At 40.3% G+C, this 15073-nt stretch overlaps 1 protein-coding gene across 4 annotated transcripts in view; it reads right to left on the bottom strand.

The window, feature by feature from the left end:
* Positions 1–15073, bottom strand: part of LOC148367176 (prepronociceptin-like) — a 43660-nt gene that overhangs the window by 26831 nt on the left and 1756 nt on the right. Inside the window, exon 1 of one of the 4 annotated variants that reach the window (XM_088333214.1) lies at positions 10334–10358. The exons of the other annotated variants lie outside the window; for them this stretch is intronic. The gene's annotated coding sequence lies outside the window, so the exon portion shown is untranslated. Of the gene's footprint in view, positions 1–10333; positions 10359–15073 lie in introns of those variants that run through there. 4 annotated transcript variants of the gene reach the window in all.

The following is a 15073-nucleotide window of genomic DNA, read 5'->3' on the forward strand; positions in this document are numbered from 1 at the left end:
ATGAAACTTCAGGTGTGGAGTTTGCATGTCCCCCCGTGCTTGGTTGGGTTTCCACCGGGCACTCCGGTTTTTCCTCTCACATTTAAAAACATGCATGTCAGGTTAATAGGCCGGTCCAAAATGTCCCTAGGTGTGAATGAGCGAGTGAGTTGTCTGTCTCTGTGTGCCCTGGGACTGGCTGGCAACCGGTTCAGGGTATCCCCTTCCCACTGCCCACTGCCCGAAGATAGCTGGGATGAGCTCCAGCACCCCCGCGACCCTATTGAGGATAAGCGGTGCAGATAATGGATGGATGGATGGATGGATGGAAGAAACTTCAGGGAAAACCCGTAGAAATGTCTTATTACGGGAAAACTAGGGTGAAAGACTATCAGGATGTCTCTGCTGCGGTATTGCAAGCCAGCAATGTCCCCCTGGACTGGGCAGAAAGCAGCCAGTTCAGACCATGTTCTTGTATTGAGGGTTATACAACTAAACATTATTTGACTTGACTTAATACAGTTCGACAACAATTCAGAATACAGTAAAACGCTGTAAAGCTCTTAATATTTTGTGCTAAACATTTTCCCAGGACGTGTCCTGACCAAAAACGTGATTGACCGTCCTCATTTCGTCCCGTTAGAACATTGACAGTAATGAGGCACTGCCAGCAACAGAGGCGAGGACAAGGATGACGGACACTTTTATCAAAATGGCGGAGGTGTGACAGTGCCGTGTCATCCTCATAAATAGCGCATTGGCCCTGTCCTTTCTGTTGTTTTGCTTCAATAACCAGACAACAATTTCCTCATCAGATCAAAAGTACTGTGGAGGGATAAAAAAAAAACAAGAGATTCTCCTGTATTTTTTATTTTCAAATTGTGTTAAAGGTATTCCCAAACAGGTTTTTTTTTAATCAGCCACAGAATGTGTAGTGTTCTTCCCCACAATTATGCAAATATATTGCAAAATATTCCACATGCTGGGGGACTTGAGATTTTTAGTCTAAAAGTGGCCACATCTGGCTCTTTTACTGTAGTGCTGGGATTCCATTAAAGTAACACAATACCTTCAAAATGGCAAATCCCATTAACACCACATGGAGGTGACTTCCAAAACAACAATAGTATAATGCTCATTTCTGCTTGGATGCAAGCGATTGTGGCTTTTGTTTGTTTTTCGATAGATGTGTCGCTGTCGGTATAATTTTGTTCGGCTAGCACCCTGTTAATGTGGGGGCGGCTGAGGGCTTTTTGTTTTGTTTGCTCCTGGTTGGCTTCCTACCTTGCGTTGTTTGGCCAGCTAGTCGATTTTGTGGTTTATTATTGGCTGGCTTCTTGTTCACTACTGTAGCCATTGCCGCTCACCGCCCGTTTTTTGATTGGCTAGCCTGGGGTTAGCGCCCATTTTGCAGTGTACCTTAGTTTGTTTATTCAGGGGCGGCTTTACATTTATCACCATAGCTTTGGTAATTGTCGCTTATTGTTTTGAGTTCCCCGTTATCCTGACTGCTCACTGTGTGTGTTTTGGACAGGCGGCATGTGTCTTTCCTGACAGTTTGTGTGTTTAAGAATTCTGGATTACCTTTAAAGTTACAGTGGGTAATATCTGACCACTAGATGTCTCCGTATGGCGTTGGGATACTGAAAACGAGTGCTAAAAAGCATAAGGTAGAATACCAACTACGGAGACTCCAAGTGACCGAAACATAACAGAATTTTCCCTCACTTTCGCTAAGAAAGAAAGAAGTCAAATGAAAAGAAAAGGAAGGAAGAGGGAAAAGGGGAAAATGAACAAACAAATATGACAAAAATAGTACTTTAAATGAGCAAAAATCATCTTACAGTGGAACATTTTTTCACTCTGTTCCAAATGTTTTCATTTTTTTGTGAAATAAGAAATCATTAAAATTAGGTGCAAAAGAAAGAAAATCGGAACCATGGGTAACCATGGCAGTAAAATGGCAGTAAATGGTGATTAGTCTGCATTTATATAGCGCTTTTCAAGTAAATTAAGACCTCCCAAAGCGCTTTACAATGTGCTTCACACTTACCCGTTCACACATTCACACACACTCACACACACACTCACACACGCACACACTCACACACACACCCCAATAGGGAGTTAGCCATGCAAGGCGCCTAGCTGCTTATTGGGATTCAGTGTCTTGCCTTCGACACATAACACGGAGGAGCCGGGAATCTACCTTGCCATGTCAGTTCCCTTTAAGTGAGGATCTCCGTATGTCGACTACATGCTAATTTCTCCACCGCCAGGAATTTTTAAAATTGCACCTTTACACGAAAGATCATAAAATTTATGTTATTTGAATCAATATTGTTTTTGATTTTTCAAATGAAGATTTGTATTTACCACTGAGAGACTCTAAATAATACACACTGTTCTCTTAAATCCAAAGTCACTGAAGATCATTTTTTTGAACGATTTGCTTGCAACCTCTTAAGTAGCTCAGCTTTTTTTCTTAAATATATTGTCTCGCAATTAGGGATGCCGAGGAGGTCACCATGATGGAGGGGAGGAAAGGATGGAGGGCTGCAGGTTTGTCAGACAGAGAAACAGATAAGCGCTCTTATCTTCTCCACGCCATATGCCGAGGCCGCGTCCAATCCTGACCAGCTTGAAAAAAAAATCATCGACTTCTTCACCCAAAGACCTCCACCATTGAGGCGTGGGAGGTAAAACAAAAGGTGTGGAAAAAGGGGGAAGCGTTGACAGAAAAAAAAAAAGCTTGAATGACGCCATACATTGCAAATGACGTCTTTGTGAACGTAGTTAAGCGCAACATGTCAGATTGAGTCTCCTCCATGGTGAATAACAGGAAGAGAAGTCATCTCTTCCAGCATCCTTATTCCTACGAACAGGGTTAGCATGCAAAGTATTTACTCTGATTTCTAAATGAAATCTATATTTTTTTAAAGTGAGTGAGAGAGTCTTAAAATATATTGAAAAAATACTTTTTGGTAATATGTTTTTAAACAGATAAAGAAAACATAAAAATTCTATTGTTTTTAAAGGAGCTGTATGGAATTGGAAACTTTGTGACTCTAGGTTGCCAACTCCTGGCTCATGTCATCATTGCACCTTCAGTCAGCTCGTTCATGATGCGCGTACGAGTATGAGCATTTTTTAGATGCGCTCAAATAAACTCTTTTTTTGTCATCTTTTTTGGGGTTTCAGTTGGTGTTTGAACTCTACTTGAAGCTGGCCTTTTCTTAACTTAACCATTTTCATGCTACATGAACAAAATAAAACAAAACAAACCCCGTGGAGGCGAGCCTGACGTCATTCTCCAATTCCTATTCCTGGAATCTAATTTGTTCCGCCCGGAACTGGTCTTTCAAAAGTAAGATACAATCAAATAGACGCATTGGAAAATCAAGCAAATGGGCTCTTTGAACTCAGTTGGATAATAACTCGAATTAAAAAAAAAAATCGAAATTTTCAACTTATACTTAACAGAGAAAATATTCTTTGAGGGCACCTCAAAAAACAAACCCCACCTTCAAAAACACAAAACCACACACACACCAAAACAAATGTAGCAAAAATCTGCGTTAAAAGTAACACAATACCTTCAAAATGGCAAATCCCATTAACACCACACGGAGGTGACGTCCAAAACAGCGATGGTATACCGCATCACTACCATTCATCTATTATCTGCAGCTCTTATCCTTTATAGGGTCGCGGGGGTGCTGGAGCCCATCCCAGCTATCTTCGGGCAGTGGGCAGGGGTAGTGATGGTGAACCAGCTAGGGCACACGGAGACAGACAATTCGCTCGCTCAGTCACACATAACGACAATTTGGACCGGCCAATTAACCTGACATGCATGTTTTAGGAATGTGGGAGGAAACCGGAGTGCCCGGGGGAAACCCACGCAAGCACGGGGGGAAACATGCAAACTCCACACAGGAGGTTTGAACTCCACACAGAGGGTTTGAACTCAGAACTGTGCCGCACACCTGCTGACCACAGCGCCACCGTGCAGCCCCTGTAGCAAAAATATTCTTCCTTAAAAAAAGATAACCAGTCATTTCCTACCACACACCCTAAAAACATACAACGTATTTTGTCTTCCTGGGTTGTGCTTTCAGTACTCAATTTTGATGGCATGACAGAATTCGGCGACATCTAGTGGGAAAAGAATGCACACTGTCCCTTTAACTATCAGATTAAGGCGGTGCCCCCTTATTATTTTGTAACCCTCCAAACTTCACAAAATTCTAAAAAGCGCTATTGAATTGTGAATTATGGCTGCAATTGACGTTCCTGAAATTCCAAAAAATCCTCAAATTGTTTTGTGAACTTTGATTCTTTTACAACCCGGCATGCGAATGATTCAGTCATGAATCCTTATGTATTCTTTTCATTCCTTTCTAAATTATTATCCCACGCAATGGAAAATGTACATCATCACTCTGATATTCTAAGAATGTAATAACTACTGTACACTAAATAAAACATAATTTTATAAGTTATTTGCATAAACATGGCAGGTCGTAAATCAATCTAAATTTATGAAGGGATTTCCGGGAAGTTAGGAATTTCAGGAAAACATTTATTTGTAGTGTTAAGGCATATTTTAATTACTCTCATGACAGATGACTGACAGGTGGAGGGTATAAAACAATAGATCTTGACAGGTTTATGACTTTTTTGGTTAAAGCTGCGTTGTATATCGCTCTTTAGGGATTTTTCTTTTCTTTTATGTAATTATGGTTTATTTAAAGACATGGACACCTCTTTATAATTATTTATAAAATCCTTTTTGGGGGGAACAAAGTTCCAAATTATATTTTGTAAAATTACTTCGCTTAACCCGAGGTTTTCCTTTAAATTTTTTGCATTTTTTCTTGTAAAAATACACATTCTGTCTCTCGTAAAATAAAGTACAGTAAAGTATAAGAGGTTAAAACTTGTAGCGGAGTAAAAAAAAAAGACTGTAACAGCATAAAAGGTCTGCTTTTTCATCCTTGTTGAGTGTGGAGCCACAGAGGCTCTCACAGTAAGATTGATGTGAGCACAACGGCCGCACGAGCGACATCTCGACGTCCTGATTTAATAAACGTATCATTTCATCAAAGACGGCTGCATAATTCAACTGAATACCCGCGATTCACAGCCGGGTGAGGGAGTCACCCGCCGGTCAATTGGGAGCATTTCCATAATAAAGCTTATAAATAAAGATATAAACGCTCACAGCATAAAGAACAAATCAGAGGTCAAGTCGTGTTTATTAAAAACGCCCTTAATCACAAGGAGTCTCAAAGGGCTGCAGAGAGCACAGATTATTGCAAACTACTTACTATTACTACACCATCCCCTGATCAAAAACCTACATGAGGGCAAGGGAAAATTCAAAAACCTCAACATGAGGAAAATGAAGAAACATTAAGAAGGGACTGCAATTGATGTTATCCCCCTTCCAGGATGACCAGGCTGCATTAACAATCAATAAAGTTCAAAATAAAATGTAAAACAATTAAAGTATAATATAGGATAAAAAATAAGATAAAAATGACGACCAGGCTGCTGATTAAATAAAAATGCAGAAGTCACAAGTAACGTGCACAAATGAATACCCTTCGGTGGACGCAAACACCCAAAAGACTCGTTTGTCACTGGCATGACTAGGATCAGCCCACTATGGAATAGAGATTTTCCCATTTAGCGCACCAGCTTGAAATAAATGGCCTCTAACACGATATCCTCATTTTTCACACATGTGTTTTATTCTAATTGAAAACTCTAACTGAAGGACTGGTGAAACAAAACAGTTGTCTGATCAAATAACCCCTTGGCGTTCCGACGGCCCGCCACCTGAATGTTGATAAGCAAATAGATGTCAGTATGATGTCACCAGTCACTGAAATGCGTCGTGTCAAACATCATTGGTAAGCTTAAACTCTAGGGATTCAAGATATAATGACCATTTCAAAATGTACTCATCACAGAAATATCACCATCAGTCTGAAACAAGATACCCGAAAACAATAAGGCCGTGATAGCTCATTAAGTCCCCTGGGAAGTCAGCTGATGAGTTGATATTCTGCAAAAATGGAGTCATTCCATCAAGGACAATCCATAGAGTCCAACCGTGTAAAAAAATTACTGGAAAACACATGATAATGCCGACAGAAAAAAAAGAATCCACCTAAAAGAATTTCTGTTGGACGTTCCTTGTTGTAATCCATTCGTTTCGCCACATAATTACCTTTACCCCCAAAAAAAAAACAACTTGTGAAATTATTGACACCACTCTTAGCCAAAACTGAGATCCGAAGCCTACATTAGCCAGTAAGGGCTTATTTGATGAAATGAATATCACCTTCTTTAGCCCTGAATATCTTCAGCCAGTAGTAACCGATTCAAATGATAATTGACACATTGGTCAGCCGATGAAATTCTGAACAGAACGATGCACAGACATTCACTGAGTATTCAAATTAGACCCCAATGTGTGCAATGTCACTCGAGGTTTATTTTAATGCACCATTATTACGCGCAAGTCTGCACAATCATTGATTGACTTCTGGATGGAGAAGTCAAACATTTACAACTCTTCTAAAATGTCTTAAAAATTGACCAAAGTCAAATACACGGTTCCAAAACTTTTAGTGTTGTTAACTGGTCGTCTCCAGATTTCCACTTTGGGAACGCCTAGACTTACACCCTTAGAAAAATGTGTAAAATGCAATGTTTACTTTTTCAGATTATCATCAAATATGACAAGGTACTTGGTAAGGCTTCAAGCTATTGTCTCACCTGTTTTCCAGCTAAAATGCCCTTGCTAAACTAATCCGCATGCATTTAATTGCAAGTATGAATTCAGGCTAGAATAAAAAACTTTATGGATGCAGTCCAAAGAACAAACGTCAGTTGATAAAACATTAAAAATGACAAATGTCTCTTGTTAAAACCATTTATTATCACACTGTTGAAAATTGCCAAGTACCTTCATTACAGATTTTTTGTACTTCACAAAATGGACATCATATTTATTTTATTTCCTTTTATATTGCTGCTGAATAGCCTGTTCTTGGTTTACAAGGATAAAAATGGTTTATTGAGTTCAATGTATTATTTATTTCCCTTTCCCTAAAAATGGTCAGAGGTTTATTTATGGATTTATGTCTCTACTAACTAAGCACTGTACTTAATAGGTTTGTATTTGTATTTAATTTTTGGATACATTTCACAGTATGTTTAGCTATGGATATATTTTCATTTTACTCATGTGTATTGTTTATTGTAGTTTGCCACCTAATTAAATCAACTTAATTCTATGTTTTAGAAATAAATGAATACATTATTCGAATATTCCGTCTTAATAGTCAGCAATTAGTCAACCAATAAAACAGTCATTAGCTGCAGCCATAGTTGCAACATGCCTGAAAAGAAAAAGCAAAGAACATCAAATATTTGCTCTGTTTTAGGACGAGCATCTCCAAAGAAGATGGTCGTTACAAGCCCCCCTTCTTGAACTAATGAGCTAGGAGATGACATTGTCAATTCGATGAGCTCACGGCTATAAAGCCTCAGAATGAAAACCATTCAGCTAATCGAGATCTAGTGTAATGGACTTGGTCAAAGGCCACCCGGTCGTTAAAGAAAGACTGGTGAGCTTTTAAGACCACTACCATCCAACGTGCAGTACCACCCACCACTTAGGCCTTCCAGTTTATTCAAACTCTCCATAGACCACAAATCACCTGTAATGAGGATCAAGCTGTTTGATGTTTACTCACAATGTTTTGAGTAACATTTTGTAAATTTTGACCTGTGTGGTAATGGTAATTGATCATTACTATACACTAAGTCAGAGGTGGGCAAACTATGGCCACATGCGACCCGTCAGGCTTTTTTATCTTGCCCATCAAATGAAAATTGTCAAAATATAATGGCAATATATGTGTTCATCATAGTAAAAAAGTACTTTTTTTGGTGCCAAAAGTGTTCCGATTGTCCCTTTGTATGTCAACAACAAAAATACTGCAACAAAATACCACTACAGCAATACAGTGGAACCTCGGTTTTCGAACGCCTCTCAGTTCGGACAAATCGGTGTTCGACCAAAAATTTCCAGAAATTCTTGCTTCGCTGTTCGGTCAAAAAATCGGAGTTCGAACGCCAGTACGCTAGGGTGCGATGCTGAGCGGCGTATGGGTGTTTTAGCCCCTAATTATGCCCCCGAAGAAGGTCGGTGCAAGCAGGACAGGTTAAAAAAGACAAATTGTTCGCACAACTATTGCCTTTAAGAAAGACATAATAGCTAAATATGAAAGAGGTGTAAGAATATCCGATCTTGCTAGTGAATACAGCATGGCTAAATCTACTATCAGTACGATAGTAAAGAATAAGGAGGCTGTGAAATCGAGTGATGCGGCTTAGGAAGTTAGCGCTATAAGCAAGCAACTGCCGCAAGTTTTGGTAGAGGTTGAAAAACTTTTGATGATTTTTCTCTCCCCACTGTCCACCACAAAGGTAAGAAATCCTATTCATAATCCTTTTTTTATTTTTACACGTTCATGTTAGCGTAATCTTTCGTACGGAAGATTACGATAACGCGAACGTACGAATAGCCTCAGTTAGCTTTGTTTACGTAAAACATTCAGGGTGTTTGAATGGAGCTCCCTTTCCAATGAAGCGCTAGTCACCTTTTGTGGGGACCCGGGTGCTAAATGACGTGTAAACGACCTGATTTTTTTATTTTTACACGTTCATGTTAGCGTAATCTTTCAGACGGAAGATTACGCTATCGCGAACGTACGATTAGCCTGGGTTAGCTTCATGTTTACGTTCAAGGTAAACATTCAGGGTGTTGGAACGGATTAAAAAGATTTTACATTACTTTTAATGGGAAAATACGATTTCGGTGATCATACAAATCAGTTTTCGAACAGTGTTCTGGAACGGATTATGGTCGAGAACCGAGGTTCCACTGTACTATAATCCAAAAATACTACTACAGAAATGTTATGACCTAATACTACAAAAAGACTATTACAGAAATACTACATAATTTTGGATAATATGGAAATAATACAAAAATAATACAGGAATACTATACAACAAACATACTACGACAGAAATAATTCAAAACAAAATATCAAATTCATAACTTAAAAAACATACCTTATTTATAATTTCGCTTGCATTCTGAAAAGAAAAAGACACTACTAAAAGTAATACTGTAATACAAAATCACCACTACATAAATATTACAACAGAAATACTACAAAAAACACAACTACAGTAATCTTACAAAAAACAAAGGAAAAACTACAAATATAAAATAAACTACAGTAAGACGACAAAATTATTACAGAAATACTACAAAAACTATGCCAACATGCTACAAAAATATTAAACAAAAATGACAACATAAAATAATACCATCTTGCTTTAATCGTGAGCATTTCAAAACCAATTTCATGAAACTGTCACAGTTGCCATGGCGCCCAATTGACCCCACCCCTATAGCGCCAGCTGCAGCTCGTTGACAGATTGGCTTCCCTTCTATTTAAGCTCAGTGCTCATACTCGCCCTTTGTCAGTCCCTCAAAGAACCTCTGCCCCGCAAGACGTGGGTTTTGACTCTGTCCGGTTCCCTGCCTGTGTTTCCTGTCCGGTATTGTTCCCGTCTATTTTGTCCTGTTTAATATCGATCACCAGTTTTGTTCCCGTCTAATTTGTCCTGTTTGATTTCAATATCCAGTTTTGATATCAATCCTGTCTGTCCCGTCCTGACCGGTATCGACCCCATCCGTCCGATTTCTGCTCGTGCAATTGGTATTGATTTCGTCTGCATTAGTCACGCATTTGGGTTCTCTTCCTTCTCCGTTTCCTGACAGAAAAAAATCTATTTAAAATCAAATAAAAAGAAATATAACATGTAGATGTCTACGTGTATATTTATTCATAAGTGTTAAAAACTGGAGTGGTCTCAGGCTCCAGGAATGGCCCTTTGGCCACATTATTTAACCCAATGAGGCCCACGACTTCAAATAGTTTCCCACCGGTGCTGAGTGTTAAAAAAAAAAAAAGATGTATTTATTTTTAAACAAATAAAGTTGTTAGATGCATCAGAAGCACATGCAAAAAATGGATTATACACACAAACAAGCGCATGTGCACACGAACACGACGCACACATACTGGATTGCTGATGTGTAGTCCGGAACAATTAATGCTATCGTGTCATCTTAACTAGAGAGAGATAAAAGAAGCAGACTTCAGACCACCCCTTCCTAAGCTCCTTAGAGCCCCCTCCCTTCTCTTTTATCACCCTCATCATTCAACACGTACACACACAAGTCTGCGCTCACCTGAGTTCACAAGCACATCCTTTCCATGGTCAAGTTTGGATGGATGCATGGAGAGAGATTACGCTTTTTCAGTGAAAATAAGCAGGATTAACACTGAGTACACATTCCTTCTAATGGGCGGACCATAGAGGGCCTGCTAACCCCCACCCTTCACCAAGGGCTTGTGCCCCCCACTTGAAGCCTGGTTTCTCTTTTTTTGTGTGTATAATAATTGTGCCCCTCAAGCATTTGACATGCCCCCCTCGAGACTTATTACCTTTCATTGCATATACTGTACCTCAGTAATTGATAGTTCCTAACCATGTGAACAACATCCGGGCAACCAGTGTAGTGGCGGCCATGCTGGATGGGTGTAAGTTTACCCCACTCATTATTTTTGTGATTGACCTTCGAAATTTGGCGATCGAAGCTCTAGTTGTTAAACGTTGCGGGCTAAATTATGAGGGTAATTTTTGCCTAGGGTTTATGGCACGCCCACAGTCTCAAAAGGGCGCATTACAAGTGAAGTTCTTGCTCTGGCCTCCACTCATCAGGTTACGATACTTAGAACTAAATGGTAAAGTCACAAAAAACACCGTACACTCTAATTCCCCTTTCAACAAAATAAGTGTTGACTCGTGACAAGATCAAACTGCATCTAGTGGACCCATTCACTATGGTTGTGAGGTCACGTCAAAAATATCAATACAAAATGGGCACATCCAATTTGTCCGACGTGTGAAATTCTCTTCTCATCTCATTAGCTGCACCGCTTATCCTCAGTAGGGTCGCGGGGGTGCTGGAGCCCATCCCAGCAATCATCGGGCAGTGGGCAGGGGACACCCTGAACTGGTTGCCAGCCAATCGCAGGACACACAGGGACAGACAACTCGCTCGCTCATTCACACCTAGGGACTATTTGGACCGGCCAATCCACCTGAAATGCATGTCTTTGGAATGTGGGAGGAAACCAGAGTGCCCGGAGGAAACCCAACGCAAGCACGGGGAGAACATACAAACTCCACACAGTAAGTCCAGTAGCTGGTTTTGAACCCACACAGGAGGTTCCCAAGACCTTATAACTGTGCCGCACCCGCGCTAACCACTGCGCCGCCGTGTTTTTTCCTGTATTTTATCTTTTTTTTTTAATCATTTCAAATTGTATACTGTATACTGTATGACCATTTTTGTTTGGGAAAACAAAATTATTACTTCTTTAAAAAAAATCTGTTATGGTTGGACGTTAGTGATGGAGAAACAATGCGGGGGAGGCAGGAACTACAGGCAGAGGTGCTCAAAACAAGGACAGTATGTTTAACAAAATTAGGATTAAAGTACCAAACAAACATGTTAGCACAAAACAACTAACAAAATGTCTAAACAAAAAACAGAATCGAAAAAAAAAACATGGAACAGCAAAATGCAAGCAGCAAAGTAAGGAAAAAAACCCAGAGATAATCACACCGAGGATGGTGGTGAAAATGACATAGGGAGGATCGCAAGAGACCTCAAAATGACCCGACAACGTTTTCTGAACGAAATTGTCCAATTAAAGGGTTCAGGATAATTGGGCACAGGTGTTTGATAGGTGGACACACCTGTGCCCAGTTCAAAACACCAATTGGGGCCCTGTGATGGTGTGCGATATTGCAGACCTTAAATTAAACTTCCCCTCAAGGCCCAGATACTAGACGACCCTAAAGAAAAAAACCTTACAGAGGATGCAGTGATGGGAATAGAATGGCTAAAGGTCCTTGCTCCTCACCACCGAGAAAGGAAACCAGAGCGCGACCCTGAAGACTGTGTGATAATTGGACACTCCTGTGCCCAGTTCAAAACGCCAGTTGGGGCACGATCCTTCTCCATTGATGGAAGAGATTTACAAGGTACCTCGCTGTAATACTGACAGTGAGAGTTTTCAGCCATGTGAGGAAGGCACATAGTTTTGTAAGACAATGAAAACTGATACTCTGACATCTTTGTTGCAAAATAAATTATGACAGTTTCTGTAACAGAGTAAAACCATCTGTAGAACAGATCAAGTCTGCAAAACCCTGCAATGCTACATGTAAAAAAAAAACTTCACTTACTACAAGTGGGGAAAGAACTAAGATGCTGAAGTAATTGTTCGTGTTGTTTATTTTTTAGATAAAATGAACTTGCTTACATAAATGGTCTTTGTTTATTCTGCAAAGTCTGTCTTGTTTTGAGTTTTATTCTGCTTTACAAGGGGGAGCAATTGTCTGAAGTTGACAGGTATGTCAATGTCTTCCTTTATGTCCCTTCTTGCCTGCCGTACGATTGATCCAGAGAAAGTTGAATAAAACGAGTTATCCAAGAGTCTGCAAAGCAATCAGAGTCTGTGTCAACATGCAAACCCCAGCCCCTTTCATTTTAAATGTGATATTAAAAAAATCAATTAGGGACCGACTAGTTTTAACCTTTAGATCAGAGGTGGGCAACCTGGTCCTCGAGAGCCGAATGCCCTGCATTTTTTGGGTGGTTTCTCTTCTCAGTTTAAGCTTTTTAGAATTATCAGCTCGTTAGCAAGCTGCGCAGGAGCTTAAAAATGATCCTGGCAATTGGTATCACCTTTATTGGAGCAGAAAAACATTGAGGAGATGCAGCCATCGAGAATCAGGTTTGCACACCCTGCTCTAGATCAGGGCTTGTCAACTGGTGGGTCAGGAACCAAAAGTGGGTCGCTGACCTGTTTTCAGTGGGTTACCTTGGCAAAATAATGCTAAGAAGAACAAAAAAAAACAGAGGATCAATAACACTCCTTAACACTGGATGACGATAATATCCTGCTCGATCTTTTCTTTCTATTCAGTCAATCAGTGTGATTGAGAGGAACCACATTTCATTTTATTGCAATTGTGTTGGTTTCGTTTCATTTTTCTGTCCATAATAATGGGTCCCAAGAAAGTAAGTGATAAGCGGAAGGAAATGTTGAAAACAGTGACAACAGCGATCAAGTCCATAAAAGAAGCACTCACAAAATATGAAAACTGTGTATGAGTGTTGTAGAGGACTACACTGCCACTTTCCAACCACTGGCACAAGCAAAAGAACCAGGAACCCCTAAAAACCCACAATAAGTTAACAAGACCTTTCCTTTTCTCTAAAGTGCACACAAGAGCACAATACACTTGTGGTCAGTCACCTACAGGAAGTGAACAGACTTCTCCAGCTGTATAATAAACATTTAAACCCCCATATTGTTAATTTGTAATCAAAAGATTAATTATGTGTCTATGTATGTTGTCTTTATTTATGCCAGAGATTTATTTTGTTGTGTGTCCGAATGAAATTCTCCTATTATCAATCAGTCAATCAGAGGACTTCATTTTGAAAAACGTCAACATGAAACTTTGACCGGTCACAGGACACGCCTCAGATGAACGACGACATCATCTGCATTTAAAAAGGGCAAGCGTGAAGGCCTGCTCTTTCTCTTTCCTTCAAGACAGCCAGCCCAGTAGGGTGCGCTGAGCCTGGACTACCATGGCAGGCCTTGGCCTATTGGCGAAGAGGCCTGGTGCACTCCAGCCAAGAAGCTTGGAATGCCCTGGATCTTCCTCTTCTTCTCAATCTGCTGAAAGCAGCAGCCAATGGAGTCTGAATGGGAGCGCAAGATCTTGTTTTTTTAAGGGAGACCATGTGGGACTCTTGCCCCACGTGATGCTTCTTCTGATGAAAAAGAGCGCAAGGAAAAATAAAGCAACAAACTGTTTCGGTGCTGGGCATAAATCGTTTCATTCTGACACACTATGAAGGAATTCCTGATAATTGTAATTAGTCTATTGTCTTAAAAAACTTTTAGAAGCTGCAAATGGTGCCTTTTGTTTGTTAATTAAAAGTGCACAACTTTATCTTGATATGTTTCTTTGTTTTTTTATTTTTCTCAACTTGATATTAGTTAGAATCAAATGATTACTGATGTGACTCAGCTGTGCCCGCTCTTTTTGCGCCAACTGCCGCAGGTTCTGATTGGCTCCCTGTCAGTATTTGAACCCAGTCTTGTCCGTCCCCTGTGGTCAGTCCGTCTGCGAACCTCAGTGAACACTAGGCAAGCCTTTTTTGACCCTGACTCCCACCTGTCCCGTTTTTGCTCCCGTCTGTCCCCGGCTCCGACCCATTTTAAACCTGACCACGTCTCTTCTCCCGTCCCGGCTTACGACCTATTTTGTTCCCGACTACGTCTACTCTCCCTGTTCCGGTTACTGACCCGTTTTTCCGTCCCAGACACAGCCATCGCTCGTTATGGAAGATCCACTTCCGCGTTCGGATCAAAATCCGAGTACAAGAGTGACTTGCTTCCCGCGTCCAACGAACACCGGACCGTCGGCGCAGCCCTTTCTTTTTCCTCCAATAAAACTTGTGAGAAACGTAACGCAAGTGGGTCCTGTTTCCGTTATGGTCCTGACACAAACTACGTTGTTATTTTTTGGTGTCTATGTTCACTGTCGAATTGATCAATCATTATCAATATCAATAAACTGCAAAATCGATCATTTTGAAGCTAAAATACAATACGTTTTGAGAATTGCTTCCTTCATGATACTACAGAGTCAAAAGAGGCTGTTTGGGACTATTTCTTATGACGGGTCTTCAGTGACACCCACTGGGTGATCCAGTCACAAGCAAATCCAGTTTTAAACCCCCCAAAATTATAACTTAAAGCAATTCTTTCTACAGTGTCTGCCATCGAAGCACTGCTGGAAAGTACATAAATGGCATATATATGTTACATTTTTA

This window comes from Urocampus carinirostris, chromosome 4 (genome assembly GCF_059441175.1).
Source record: "Urocampus carinirostris isolate Australia breed hairy pipefish chromosome 4, RoL_Ucar_1.0, whole genome shotgun sequence".
Lineage (NCBI taxonomy): Eukaryota > Metazoa > Chordata > Actinopteri > Syngnathiformes > Syngnathidae > Urocampus > Urocampus carinirostris.